We start from the raw sequence: 12,788 nt of genomic DNA on the forward strand, positions 1-12,788 counted from the left end.
ATGTCTTTAGAAAAAGCAAAATTTTTTGTTTATTCTGAAAGAGGCTAAGGTGCTAAAGTGATTTAACAAATATCAATAGATGAGGTATAAAAGTAGGGCCCCATACTTTGCCTATTGTAAGATGATCTAGATGTTCACAGAAATTATTACACAAGTATAAAGGGCTTGGGAACATAGAAAAATATGTCCCATTGGACAATGGGAGCTTTGGGGGAGGAGTGTTTTTGTTTGTTTGTTTGTTATTGAGACAGGGTCCCTCTCTGTTGCCCTGTCTAGAGTGCAGTGATGTCTCCATAGCTCACTGCCACCTCCAACTCCTGGGCTCAAGCAATCCTCCTGCCTCAGCCTCCTGAATACCTGGGACTACAGGCATGTGCCACCGGACTTGGCTAAGTTTTCTATTTTTGTAGAGAGAGACCAGGTGTTGCTCTTGCTCAGGCTGGTCCTAACCTCAAGCGATCATCCCCACCTCAGCCTCCCAAAGTGCTAGGATTACAGGTGTGAGCCATGGTGCCTGGCCTGGGGAGGAGATTTTGAATGTGAGAGGAAGTGGAATTTGGAACACAGGAAACGTGTTGTTAGCCTTTGAGAAGGGTCCCACCCTTTCTTTTAGACTTTGGGGGAAGGAAAAGCTGATAGACACAGGGAACGCTGAGGTGGAGAGTTAGCCAGAGTTTTGGCGATAGCTATATCCTAATGTGTCTCAAAGGGAACGTCCTTGAGCCTGCATTCAGAATTATTTTCCGAGTGCACGTGAATGCTCCCTGGAGCTACTATTCCATCCTGTCCTTCATCATCTGCGTTGTGAAATCGATGAAGCCTTGTAGGAGTGATGGTCAGCCGTGGCAGGTGGCTCCCAGTCAGTAGAGAGCAGCATGGTCTTTAGTGACCTTGCTCGTACTAGCACCACACAAAAAAATCCCTGCCACAGGAAGGTGACAGAGGTCATCACCTTTAAATGGCAGCAGTGAGGAGGAACTGAGAACTTTGAGCTGGGAAAGAATTTGAAACAGTCTGTGAACTATGTCTAGGAGTTCATGTGTACTGAAAAAGTGTTACTGACTTTCAGGAGTCAAAAGAACAATGAAAGACATTTATATGGAGATTTTTTTTTCTTTTTTATTTCAGCATATCATGGGGGTACAAATGTTTAGGTTACATATGTTGCCCTTGCCCCACCCGAGTCAGAGCTTCAAGCATGTCCATCCCCCAGACGGTGCGCACCGCACCTATTATGTGTGTATACACCCATCCCCTCCTCCCAGCCCCCATCTGCCTGACACCCAATGAATGTTATTACTATATGTGCACTTAAGTGTTGATCAGTTAAAACCAATTTGCAGGTGAGTACATGTGGTGCTTGTTTTCCCATTCTCGGGATGCTTCACTTAGTAGAATGGGCTCCAGCTGTATCCAGGATAATACAAGAGGTGCTAGATCACCATTGATTTTTGTGGCACTTAGGTTGTTTCCACATCTTTGCAATTGTGAATTGTGTTGCTATATGGAGATTTTTTAATCTAGAAAATTCAAAGAGAGTGTATGTTTTAAAGAAAGAAGGAAGTGAAATTACAGAAGTAAAGTAGAGGCTCTCTAACAGACCCTCATTTAACCAAATCTCCAGATTAGCCAGTCCTTTCCATTCTCTCAAAAATGTTCTGACAGATGCACGTGACAGGTGTCATGCAAATTGCTCATGGCTAGTTCACCTTCTAACTCTCTTCTACTCCCATCAGTTGCATTGTTTGTGCTAAGAGCACTGCTATTGTCATTATACATTTTTCTTTTTCTTTTAAAAAATTATCATATGTTAAAATTGACTTTTTTGGTTTTATAGTTCTATGAATCATGTATAGATTAGTATAACTATCACCACAATCAAGATACAGAAAACTTCCATTACTCCCAATTCCCCCATGCTATTCTTTTATAGTCATACCATCCATTTATTCCTACTTAAGCAACCACTGATCTGTTCTTTAATCCTATAGTTTTGTCCTCTTGAGAATCACATAGATGAATTTATATAGTATGTAACCTTTTGAGACTACAACTGTAACTATAAGATTATTTTTCAGAGTGGCTGTTCCATTTTGTATTCCCACCAGCAGTATATGAGAATTCCAGTTTTACTGCATTCTTAACAGCACTTGGTATTATCAGAATTTTTTAAAGCCACTTTAATGGGTGTGAAATGATATCCCATCAAGGTTTTAATTTTCATTTCACTAATAGCTAAAGATATTCAGTATATTTTCATGTGCTTATTTGAAATTTATATATCTTTTTATTTGGTGAAATGCCAACCATCCTTTCTTCCAATTTGTAGTAACACATTCTTTCTTTTCTCCTTTGAGGTTCTAATGAAACAAAAGTTAAACCTTCTGTTATTATCCCACAAGTTCTCAAGGCTCAGTTCATTTTTTCCAATCTTTTTTCTTTTTGTTGTTCAAATTAGATAATTTCTATTGATCTGTCTTCAAGTCCACTGATTGTTTGCTCTATTACCTCTATTCTGCTATTGAGCCCAGCCAGTGAGTTTGCTTATTTCAGTTATTTTATTTCCATTTCTAAAATGCCCACTTGGTTTTTTATATCTTGTCTTTCTTTGTACAGACTTTCTAATTTTCTATTGGATTCAAGTGTGTTTGTGATTGCTGGTTGGAGCATTTTATAATAGCTGCTTTAAAGACTTTATCAGGTTATTATAATATCTATGTCATTTCAGCTTTGGCATCTGTTAATTGTCTTTTCTTCTTCAAATTGAGATTTTTGGCTAGGTCTGGTGGCTCATGTCTATAATCTGATCACTTTAGGAGGCTGAGGCAGGAGGATCACTTGAGCCCAGGAGACCAGCCTTGGAAACATATTGAGACCTTACTTCTACAAAAAACAAAACAAACCAACAAACAAAAAAACCCAAATTGAGATAGATTTTCTTGTTTCTTTGATATCAAGTACTTTTGGATTGAATGCTGGATATTTTGGGTATTACATTATGAGATGCTGGGCTGTGTTTAATTCCTATGGAGAATGTTGCTATTTTGTTTTGGCAGGCAATCAATCTGGTTAGGTTCAGGTGATAATTTCCAACCCACCTTCATTGGGCTGTGGTTCCAACACCAGTTTAGTTTCCAAGCCTTTGCAGTGCCATTTGGACCTGTCCCATGCATGCACCGCCCAGTGGCCAATATGATATGGGGGCAGGTAGTCTATCTGTTAAGATCTCAGTCTTCTAAAAGTCATATAAATGCTGATTAGGGTCAGATCCATGTATGAGCAGCTTTGAAGTGAGCTCGGCATTCTCATGTAACTTTATAGAGTTACTTTTACAAGCACTTCTCGCTTTCTCAGTACTTTCATTTCCTGCACTCCACTTTTTTTTTTGGTTCTCTGGCCTGAAAGCTCGATATCTACCACTCTACTGTAAACTTCCACAGCTATACCCATCTCTGGGAATAAGCCTTGGGAAGACTAGAGGGAAAAAAAAAAGGGTCAACTTGATGCCACTTCAGTCAGTGGTACTTAGCATTCCGGGCTTTCCACCCCTCAATCTGCCTGCCATTATTTACTTTTCAGACAAACATCTGCTCCATGCATTCTGTCCAGATTTTATAGCTGCGTTCCGTGGGAAGACTGGGAAGAGTGTGCTTACTCTTATCTGAACACAAACCTCTGTAGATTTTAGTTAAACATTATGTAAACCAATGTAATATGAGTACAGAAACAAAACTGGTTCAAGTTCCACAATTAAAGTATGAGTCAACACACACACGTGGTTGAAGTTTTTTGTAGTAAATTGAATGCTTTGGAGGATCTCCATAGAGGTGAGTTGCTAAGAAAAAAAAAATCCCATAAAGCAAAAAACAACTTATCAAATATATAAATAACTGTAAGAGATTAGGCGAAAGTCACTGAAATCTAGATGGATTCCGCACTTGTTCCACAACTCTGCATAAATTCTTACTCCACTTTGTAAAAGTCACATCCATACAATCACAGATTTTGCATCATGGGAATCTTTATTCTAGAAAGAGGACTTAAAACTCTAGTCAGTGTGTCCATTTTCAGTTAAATAGTCTTGGCCTTCCATTAAAAGTTTAGCAAATGAATGTTTCATGTTTTATACGTTTGGAGGCAAAATAAGATGTTTAATGTATATGTATATATTTTAATGATTCCAGTTTAACTACTTATTTCTGAGGTCTCTTCTGTATGGATGAGGGCTTTTATAGAGTGTTTTAGAAAGTGACCCAAATATGTTGGATTGTTTGTTAGATTGAAAGAGAGAGTGAGAAACTGAGGCAGGGGAACCAGTTAGGAGTTTACTTCAATAGTCAAAATGAGGGCTTGACCTTGGGTGGTGGAAAAGAGACTAGAATGAACAGATAAAAGAGACATTAAAAAGAAAGTAACAGCTGGACTTGTGAACCTGCTGGCTATAGGAAAGGATGTGATGGAGAAATTGTCAAGATGACCAAGCTGTAGAGCCTGAGTGATTGAATAGTGTCATTAACAAAAATAGGAAAGCCAGATGTGGGAAACATTTGTGGGGGCAAAAAAGTACCTGTAGAAGGGCAAGAATATGATAAAGACTTAAGCTTTATACCTGTTAAATTATATGGGATGATTATATATTCAAATGAAAATGCTAAGCATGGAAAGGGTGATTCTATTTTCAACTTATTCCTCCTATTGTAGAGTCTGACATTTTTTAAGACTAAAGTAATAGAAAGTGGCCTTTTCCCTGTAGCTTCAGGCTGGAAAGACAAGACACATTTTTAGCATAGTAAAGAACAGGAGAAATGGTTAAGGAAGGGATAAATCTTCACAGGGAAAGGTTGGAATACCTTTTAATGTTCTGTCCTTGAGATCAAATCATCTTTAGAGCTTTTCTTTTCAACTCTCAATCAGAAGCAAGTCTCAGTCCTAAATATGCAGTAGAACCCCCTTATCCACGGGTTATGTGCCAAGACATCCAGTGGATGCCTGAAACTGAGGATAGAAATGAACACTACATAGTCAGTCCTCTGCATTCCTGGGTTTCACGTCCATGGGTTCAACAAACTATGGATTGAAAATATTAAAAAAACAAAAACAAAAACAAAAAAAAAAAACAACCGGCTGGGCGCTCACACCTGTAATCCTAGCACTCTGGGAGGCCAAGATGGGCGGATTGCTCAAGGTCAGGAGTTCGAAACCAGCCTGAGCAGGAGAGAGACCCCGTCTCTACTAAAAACAGAAAGAAATTAATTAGCAAAAATATATAGAGAAAAAATTAGCCATTCGTGGTGGCGCATGCCTGTAGTCCCAGCTACTCAGGAGGCTGAGGCAGAAGGATCACTTGAGCCCAGGAATTTGAGGTTGCTGTGAGCTAGGCTGACTCCATGGCACTCTAGCCCGGGCAATGGAGTGAGACTCTATCTCAAAAAAAAAAATCATAAAAAGAATAACAATACAAAAATATAGTATAACAACTACTTACATAGCATTTACACTGAATTAGGTATTATAAGCAATCTAGAGATGATTTAAAATATATGGGAGGATGTGTTTACATTATATGCAAATACTAAGACATTTTATACAAGTGATTGAGCATCTGCAGATTTTGGTATCTGGCTGTGGTGGGGGCCTGGAACCAATACCCCATGGATGCCAAAGGATGACTGTACTATGTTTTTTTCTATATATACACACACCTATGATATAAAGTTTATAAAATAGGCCCAGAGATTAACAATAATAACTAATTACAAAATACAACAATTTTAACAATATACTGTAATAAAAGTTATATGAATGTGATCTTTTTCTCTCTCAAAATACCTTATTGTACTCCATTCACCCCTCTTTTGATGAATAAGGGACAAAGTAGGACTGTATGGGATTTTACCATGCAACTCTGAATAGTGCACCATTTAAAACTTATAAATTGTTTATTTTGGAATTTTTCATTTAATATATTTGAACTGTGGTTGATTGTGGGTGACTGAAATTGTGGAAAGCAAAACTTTAGGAAACTGAAATCTCAGAAAGCAAAACCATGGATAAGGGGGGATTACTGTATACCCAATCTATCCAACTGCAGTTGCAGACATGTCCAAGGATGAATGACAACCCATGCAGAGGAGTGACAAAAGGAGGTAAGACTTTGAAGCTGGAATCTATAGCAGGGGCTCACTCAACACTCATTACAATCTCCTTCTATCTTGCCTATTCTGTACCTAAAATTTTGCCTTCCCAGATTCTCTTGCAGTTTAGAAATGCCATGTGACTTAATTTGGCTAAGGAGATAGAGCTTAGTAGAAATCTTTTTCCTGCTTCTTCTTGCCTGGAAAGCATATAATGCTTATGACTGCAGCAACCAGAGGTAAGGAATGGAGAGGTAGATAAAATGTGCCTACTTCCTTATAGTAAGCCTTGAATTGCCTACCCCTAGGATTCCTATTGCTTTAGATAATCAAATCTCTACAATAAACCACTGTAGTTGGGTTTCTGATTTTTTTTTTTTTTTTTTTTTTTTTGAGACAGTCTCACTCTGTTGCCTGGGCTAGAGTGCCATGGTGTCAGCCTAGCTCACAGCAACCTCAAACTCCTGGGCTCAAGCAATCCTCCTGCCTCAGCCTCCCGAGAAGCTGGGACTATAGGCATACACCACCATACCCGGCTAATTTTTTTTCTATATATTTAGTTGGCCAATTAATTTCTTTCTAGTTTTAGTAGAGATGGGGTCTTGCTCTTGCTCAGGCTGGTTTTGAACTCCTGACCTTGAGCGATCCTCCTGCCTCAGCCTCCCAGAGTGCTAGGATTACAGGTGTGGGCCACCGTGCCCAGCTTGGGTTTCTGATTTATGCATTTAAGCACATCCCTTAACTTAAATAGGAGCTCAAAGGTTAAAAAGAACTGAGTGACCATATGTGCGAGGGGAGGAATGACACAAGAAGACGTGAAGAAGTTTAAGGGATGCTCTCTATTGAGACAGGGGATAACCTTGGGGTACACTATGAGATTCCAGAGCTCAAGTGTCACATTTGTAGATAGAACAGAGGAGAATGGTAAAAACAACATCCTAAAGAAGCCACTCTCAAATCTTCATGGATTAGAATAGAAGACCTGAGCCTCAAGTAAAATGCTAATTGGCTGTTCTCTGGGATTTTGTGCAGAATGCCTGACCAGCGAACAGTTACACCAATTTTTGGCAGACTGAACTTAAGGAAGACTTCCTCTCATGATAATGTGACATCGTGCTCAGGTCACTCCAGTGTGTGGCTGGAGATGACAAGAATGAAGTTCGAAAGGGGGGTCTTTATTTGTCATCATAGTAATGACATTTATCATTACATGATGTTCAGCACAATGAATGTTACATAGTAGGCACTCAGTATTTACTCATCGTCCTGTATGAATTAATTGATATTAATTCATCAATTAATCAATCACTATCAATTACTTGATATTAATTATCAGTTAATTGATGGATTAATAATAAATTAATGAGAGTTACTAAGATATGAAACACTGAAAGGCAAATTCATTATCTCTTCTAAATTAAACTATTTATTCCTTGCATACACTCACCTGTCTCAGAGCCCCAACACATACCAGACCTCCTACCTTGAACTTTCATGCTTAAATAATCATGTTTCTCCTTCACTTTTACTATTACATTTTTTTTTTAAATCTCACTATGTTCAAAGATACTTTTCTTAGTCAAACCAGCTTTCATTACTCCAATAACCACATACAGCCAGATATTATTAATTAACTTCTTTGCTAGGTTGTGATGAAGCAAAAGGTTCATGAAGGTTAGATGAAGCAAAAAATATTTATCTCTATTCTTTCTATGAGATTCAAAGCTGCCCAGACCGGTTGCATATCTCTCATTTCTATTCTGTTTCCTCATATTCCTACTTCTGAATGTTGTAGCTATTTTTCACTCAGTAAACATGATAGACTGACTCATTGGGAGAGCACAATTCTTGCATTTTTATATAACAAGAAATATAAATGATCAGCCAGATATAGCTCTCTAGTCACTAATTAAAGAACATAAACTAATCAGTGTATTTCCAAAGAAGAACATTAAATTTAATATTGGACTTACAACCTCATTGCAAATTTGGACTATAACCTGACTCTTTCAGAAACCCAAATAAAAGCAGTTAACTTCTGGGTCTGGGTTCCTGTTTTATTTTATAAGAAATGAGCTGTTCTATGGATTATTTAACATATAAAACCATCTTAAACTACCCTGAGTAAGAAGGTTGGGACATGGGAAATAAGAAGCTCTTCTAAAAGGGAGAAATCTCATGAAGAACAAATATGTAAATGAAATCTCTAAAGATATGTCTCATTTCTGTACCTGTAAGATCTTTTTTTATTAATTTTTTTATTTTTTCTTTTCTTTCATTTCTTCAATGACCAGTGGAAGAAAAGTACCTGTAAGATCTTACTTAAAACATTACAGAGGGGGGTGAGTTAAAAAAAAAAATTACAGAAAGTAAAAAATCAGCATTTATGGTCTTGAAAGAGCTTCAGGGATTTTAGGGTCATTTAGTGCAGCTCCTTAATGTGACTGAAATTTGAACTTCAACAAGTTTTGCTTCCCTTTCCATGTTGTCAAATGAGGTTTGGGGTATTTTATACTCAGTTCTCAAAATGAGTTTACAGATATTACAGCAAACCTCTCTCTAGTATTGTCATTTGGGCCTATACTAGAAAAAGTATTACTGCTGAAACTGAGTTATACATGGTAAGGTTTTCCAACAATGAGATTCTTGTACAAAACATGAGATGGACTTATATCAAACTCAAATCTTCCCTGTAGGAAGCTCCAGCATAGTTTTTTTTTTTTTTTTCTTTTTTATTTATTTATTTATTTATTTTTGAGACAGAGTCTTGCTTTGTTGCCCAGGCTAGAGTGAGTGCCGTGGCATCAGCCTAGCTCACAGCAACCTCAATCTCCTGGGCTCAAGCAATCCTTCTGCCTCAGCCTCCCGAGTAGCTGGGACTACAGGCGTGTGCCACCATGCCCAGCTAATTTTTCTATATATATTAGTTGGCCAATTAATTTCTTTTTTTATATTTAATAGAGATGGGATCTCGCTCTTGCTCAGGCTGGTTTCGAACTCCTGACCTTGAGCAATCTGCCTGCCTCGGCCTCTCAGAGTGCTAGGATTACAGGCTTGAGCCACCGCGCCCAGCCTTTATTTTTTCTATTTCATTACTACCCAAGATTTTGCAGATCATCCAGCATAGTTTAATAGCAATAACAAGAAGGATTTTCACTAGGCTGCCATTGTATAGACATGGAAAGAAAACTATCTGCAAAGCTAATTGGACCCAGCTATAAAATGCAAAGAAATGATATACTATTGGCAGAGGATAATGTTAAATTCTGGAAATAAAATCTCCCCAGTGGATAATAGCAAATGACCCTTGAATGGAGGTATTTGGTTTTTATTTTATCTTGGGTTATGGGTTACCTTGATTAGTATGTGTTAAAAAGCAAATAAAAGGAAGGAAATATATTCCAGTCCTGGTTCTACTATTGATTATTTGTATTATTTCATTGATCTGCTCCCCCTTGCTCTTAGGACTGAGAGTGTAATACTAAACTAAGGGTAGTAACTAATAAAAATGGTTGCTAAGTATATAGACATATGTATCTAAATTGACAGGCAATAAATTCAATGAAGAAAACAATTTTAGAATAATGCAAATACTTCACTTTTTTTTTTTTTTTTTTTTGAGACAGAGTCTCACTCGGTCACCCTGGCTAGAGTGCTGTGGCATCAGCCTAGCTCACAACAACCTCAAACTCCTGGGCTCAAGCAATCCTCCTGCCTCAGCCTCCTGAGTAGCTGGGACAACAGGCATGCACCACCATGCCCGGCTAATTTTTTCTATATATTTTCGGTTGGCCAATTAATTTCTTCCTACTTTTTTAGTAGAGACAGGTTCTCACTCTTGCTCAGGCTGGTTTTGAACTCCTGACCTTGAGCGATCCTCCTGCCTAAGCCTCCCAGATTCCAGGCGTGAGCCACCTCGCCCAACTGTACTTCACTTTTAATATAATTTTTACTACTTAAGTTATTTTACCCACTCATCTTAACGTTATAATGAATTTTATTCTGTGAGTACATGTTAGGTTATGCTACAGGGAGATAGTCCGGAAACAAAATGGCAGAGGGATGACATCCTAAGGGAAAATGAGTATGGCAAGTTCAGAGTAGATTTATGTACATAAATTATGGAGTATTAGCTATCAGTGCCAGCTGCCAGCATTTCAGTTCCTTTCTAAGAGCTATATCTTGCAATACAGATGGACAAGTTGAAGAAGACTCTACTTTTTTTTTAGTCAGAATCTCACTCTGTTGCATGGACTAGAGTGCCGTGGCATCAGCTTAGCTCACAGCAACCTCAAATTCCTGGGCTCAAGCTATCCTCCTGCCTCAGTCTCCCAAGTAGCTGGGACTGCAGGCATGTGCCACCATGCCTGGCTAATTTTTTCTATATATATATATATATTTTTTTTTTTTTTTTGAGACAGAGTCTCGCTTTCTTGCCTAGGCTAGAGTGAGTGCCGTGGCGTCAGCCTAGCTCACAGCAACCTCAAACTCCTGGGCTCAAGCGATCCTCCTGCCTCAGCCTCCCGAGTAGCTGGGACTACAGGCACAAGCCACCATGCCCGGCTGATTTTTATATATATATATATATTAGTTGGCCAATTAATTTCTTTCTATTTTTATGGTAGAGACGGGGTCTCGCTCAGGCTGGTTTTGAACTCCTGACCTTGAGCAATCCGCCCGCCTCGGCCTCCCAGAGTGCTAGGATTACAGGCGTGAGCCACCGCGCCCGGCCCTTTTTCTATATATTTTTAGTTGGACAATTGATTTCTTTCTATTTTTAGTAGAGATGGGGTCTCACTCTTGCTCAGGCTGGTTTCAAACTCCTGACCTCGAGTGATCCTCCCGCCTCGGCCTCCCAGAGTGCTAGGATTACAGGCATCAGCCACCGTGCTTGGTCAAGAAGACTCTAAATTAGAGCTTACTACATCTTCCTGTGATAGAATGGGGTGGACTACAGAAGCACGGGCCTTGCTTTGAAACTTCCCAGCGGTTCCAAGTTCTTAGTAAATAGTCCGACTCTCCCCACCAGGAAAGGTTGTTCCGGGAAGGCAAGCTGGAGGGCCAATGCAGTGAAATGCCTGCTTTGTTCAAGATAATTTCCAGAGGTCGAGATAAATTGGGTGGGTGTGAACATATTTGCACTGTATTCCATTCCAGGGGATGACTCAGAATTCAAAAGGTTGGTGCTTCGGCCGCCCACAGCTGTTTTCCAGGCAACTAAATATTTTAATTCTGATGCTATGATTAATTGAGCATCGGATACAGCACATGGAAACCTTACTGCTTCCTAATTGCCCACTAGCCATGGAGCCGGTGGCAGGGAGAAGCAGAGTCCAGAATCCCAGCTGCTTCCTCCTCCACCACACACAGAATACAAAGGAGAGAGACGAGAGCTGCAGGCAGGGATGCTCTTTGTTTTCTTAATGTGTTAGGAAAGTATTCGCCAAGATCACCAGCAGGAGATATTGAATGAAGTTGAGCTCTTACTGTAGGAAGCTTCAAGCCACATTCAGCTAACAAAATGGAAAATGTTGGCAACGTTGCTAGGCACATGATAAATAGTACGTCTAATAAATATGTGTTGGCTTATTATTGCCTTTTTGTTTAGTTTTCCTGCCTGTCATCAATTTGTTATTAACTGGGGGGGGGGATAGGATCTCTAAGAGAAGCTTATTACTCTATTGTTTAAAAATAATGTAATACCTGATAGAATAATCGTTTGGGCTATTTCTTGGGAGAGTTGAAGAAAGAAAGCCAAAATTATCCAGTAGTAGAAAACTCAAAGAAATTCATTTGTTTTTTAATTGCCTCTTCCTTCTTTCTTCCCCTTCTGGGGAGGCAGAGTCAACAAGATCTAATTGTAAGTGATTGAGATTTGATTTCTTGGTTAATGATTACACATGGGGAAGAAGGGTGTGCCAGGTTCATTCAGACCCAAAGCATTTCTGGACAAGATGCAATAACAGCAAAAGCCAAGGAGCATATAATTGAGGGAAATTCCTCTTCTTTCATTGGATGTAAGGTGTAATTATACTTAATGTAGGAAAAACATTTTAAAAGTGAATTGCTCTAGGTACCTGTCCCTTTATTTCCTTTGCAGGAAACCTCACAGTTTTTAAACATTAGATTGGAGAGAAAAGCAAACGTGGAGACAACTTTTGGTGAAACTAGAAGTGCAGGGTTCTGAAATGTTCACCTCTGGCCTTCTACTTATTAAAAAAAATTGTTATTCCCCTCCTAGTGACTCATTGTAATACTAATTTTTCATACGATACCATGAGGCTTAAAAAACATATTCCAATATTTGAAGCTAAGAAGTAGAGTTTTATGAGCTCTTTTTGTTTCCTTCTTCAGGATTTTAAAAATCAAACTCATTTTCTAAAACTCCTTTCCCCAAAGTTCTAACAATTTGAATGTGTTTTTATGGGTTTCTCACAAAACCTGGGAATGACTTGAGGTGAATAATGGTTTGGGGTTTCCTGCTAACTAGACCTCAGAGGAAGACTTTGCCTATGCCTTTTTCCTCTCTATGTTGCTTACATTTTGGAGCAGTATTTTGCTTTTTGGCATAATAAAACTAAACAAATAGGCATTTAGGTATTTAAAAAAACGATTTGGAGGCGGGCGTGGTGGCTCACGCCTGTAATCCTAGCA

This window comes from Microcebus murinus, chromosome 5 (assembly GCF_040939455.1).
Source record: "Microcebus murinus isolate Inina chromosome 5, M.murinus_Inina_mat1.0, whole genome shotgun sequence".
Taxonomy (NCBI): domain Eukaryota; kingdom Metazoa; phylum Chordata; class Mammalia; order Primates; family Cheirogaleidae; genus Microcebus; species Microcebus murinus.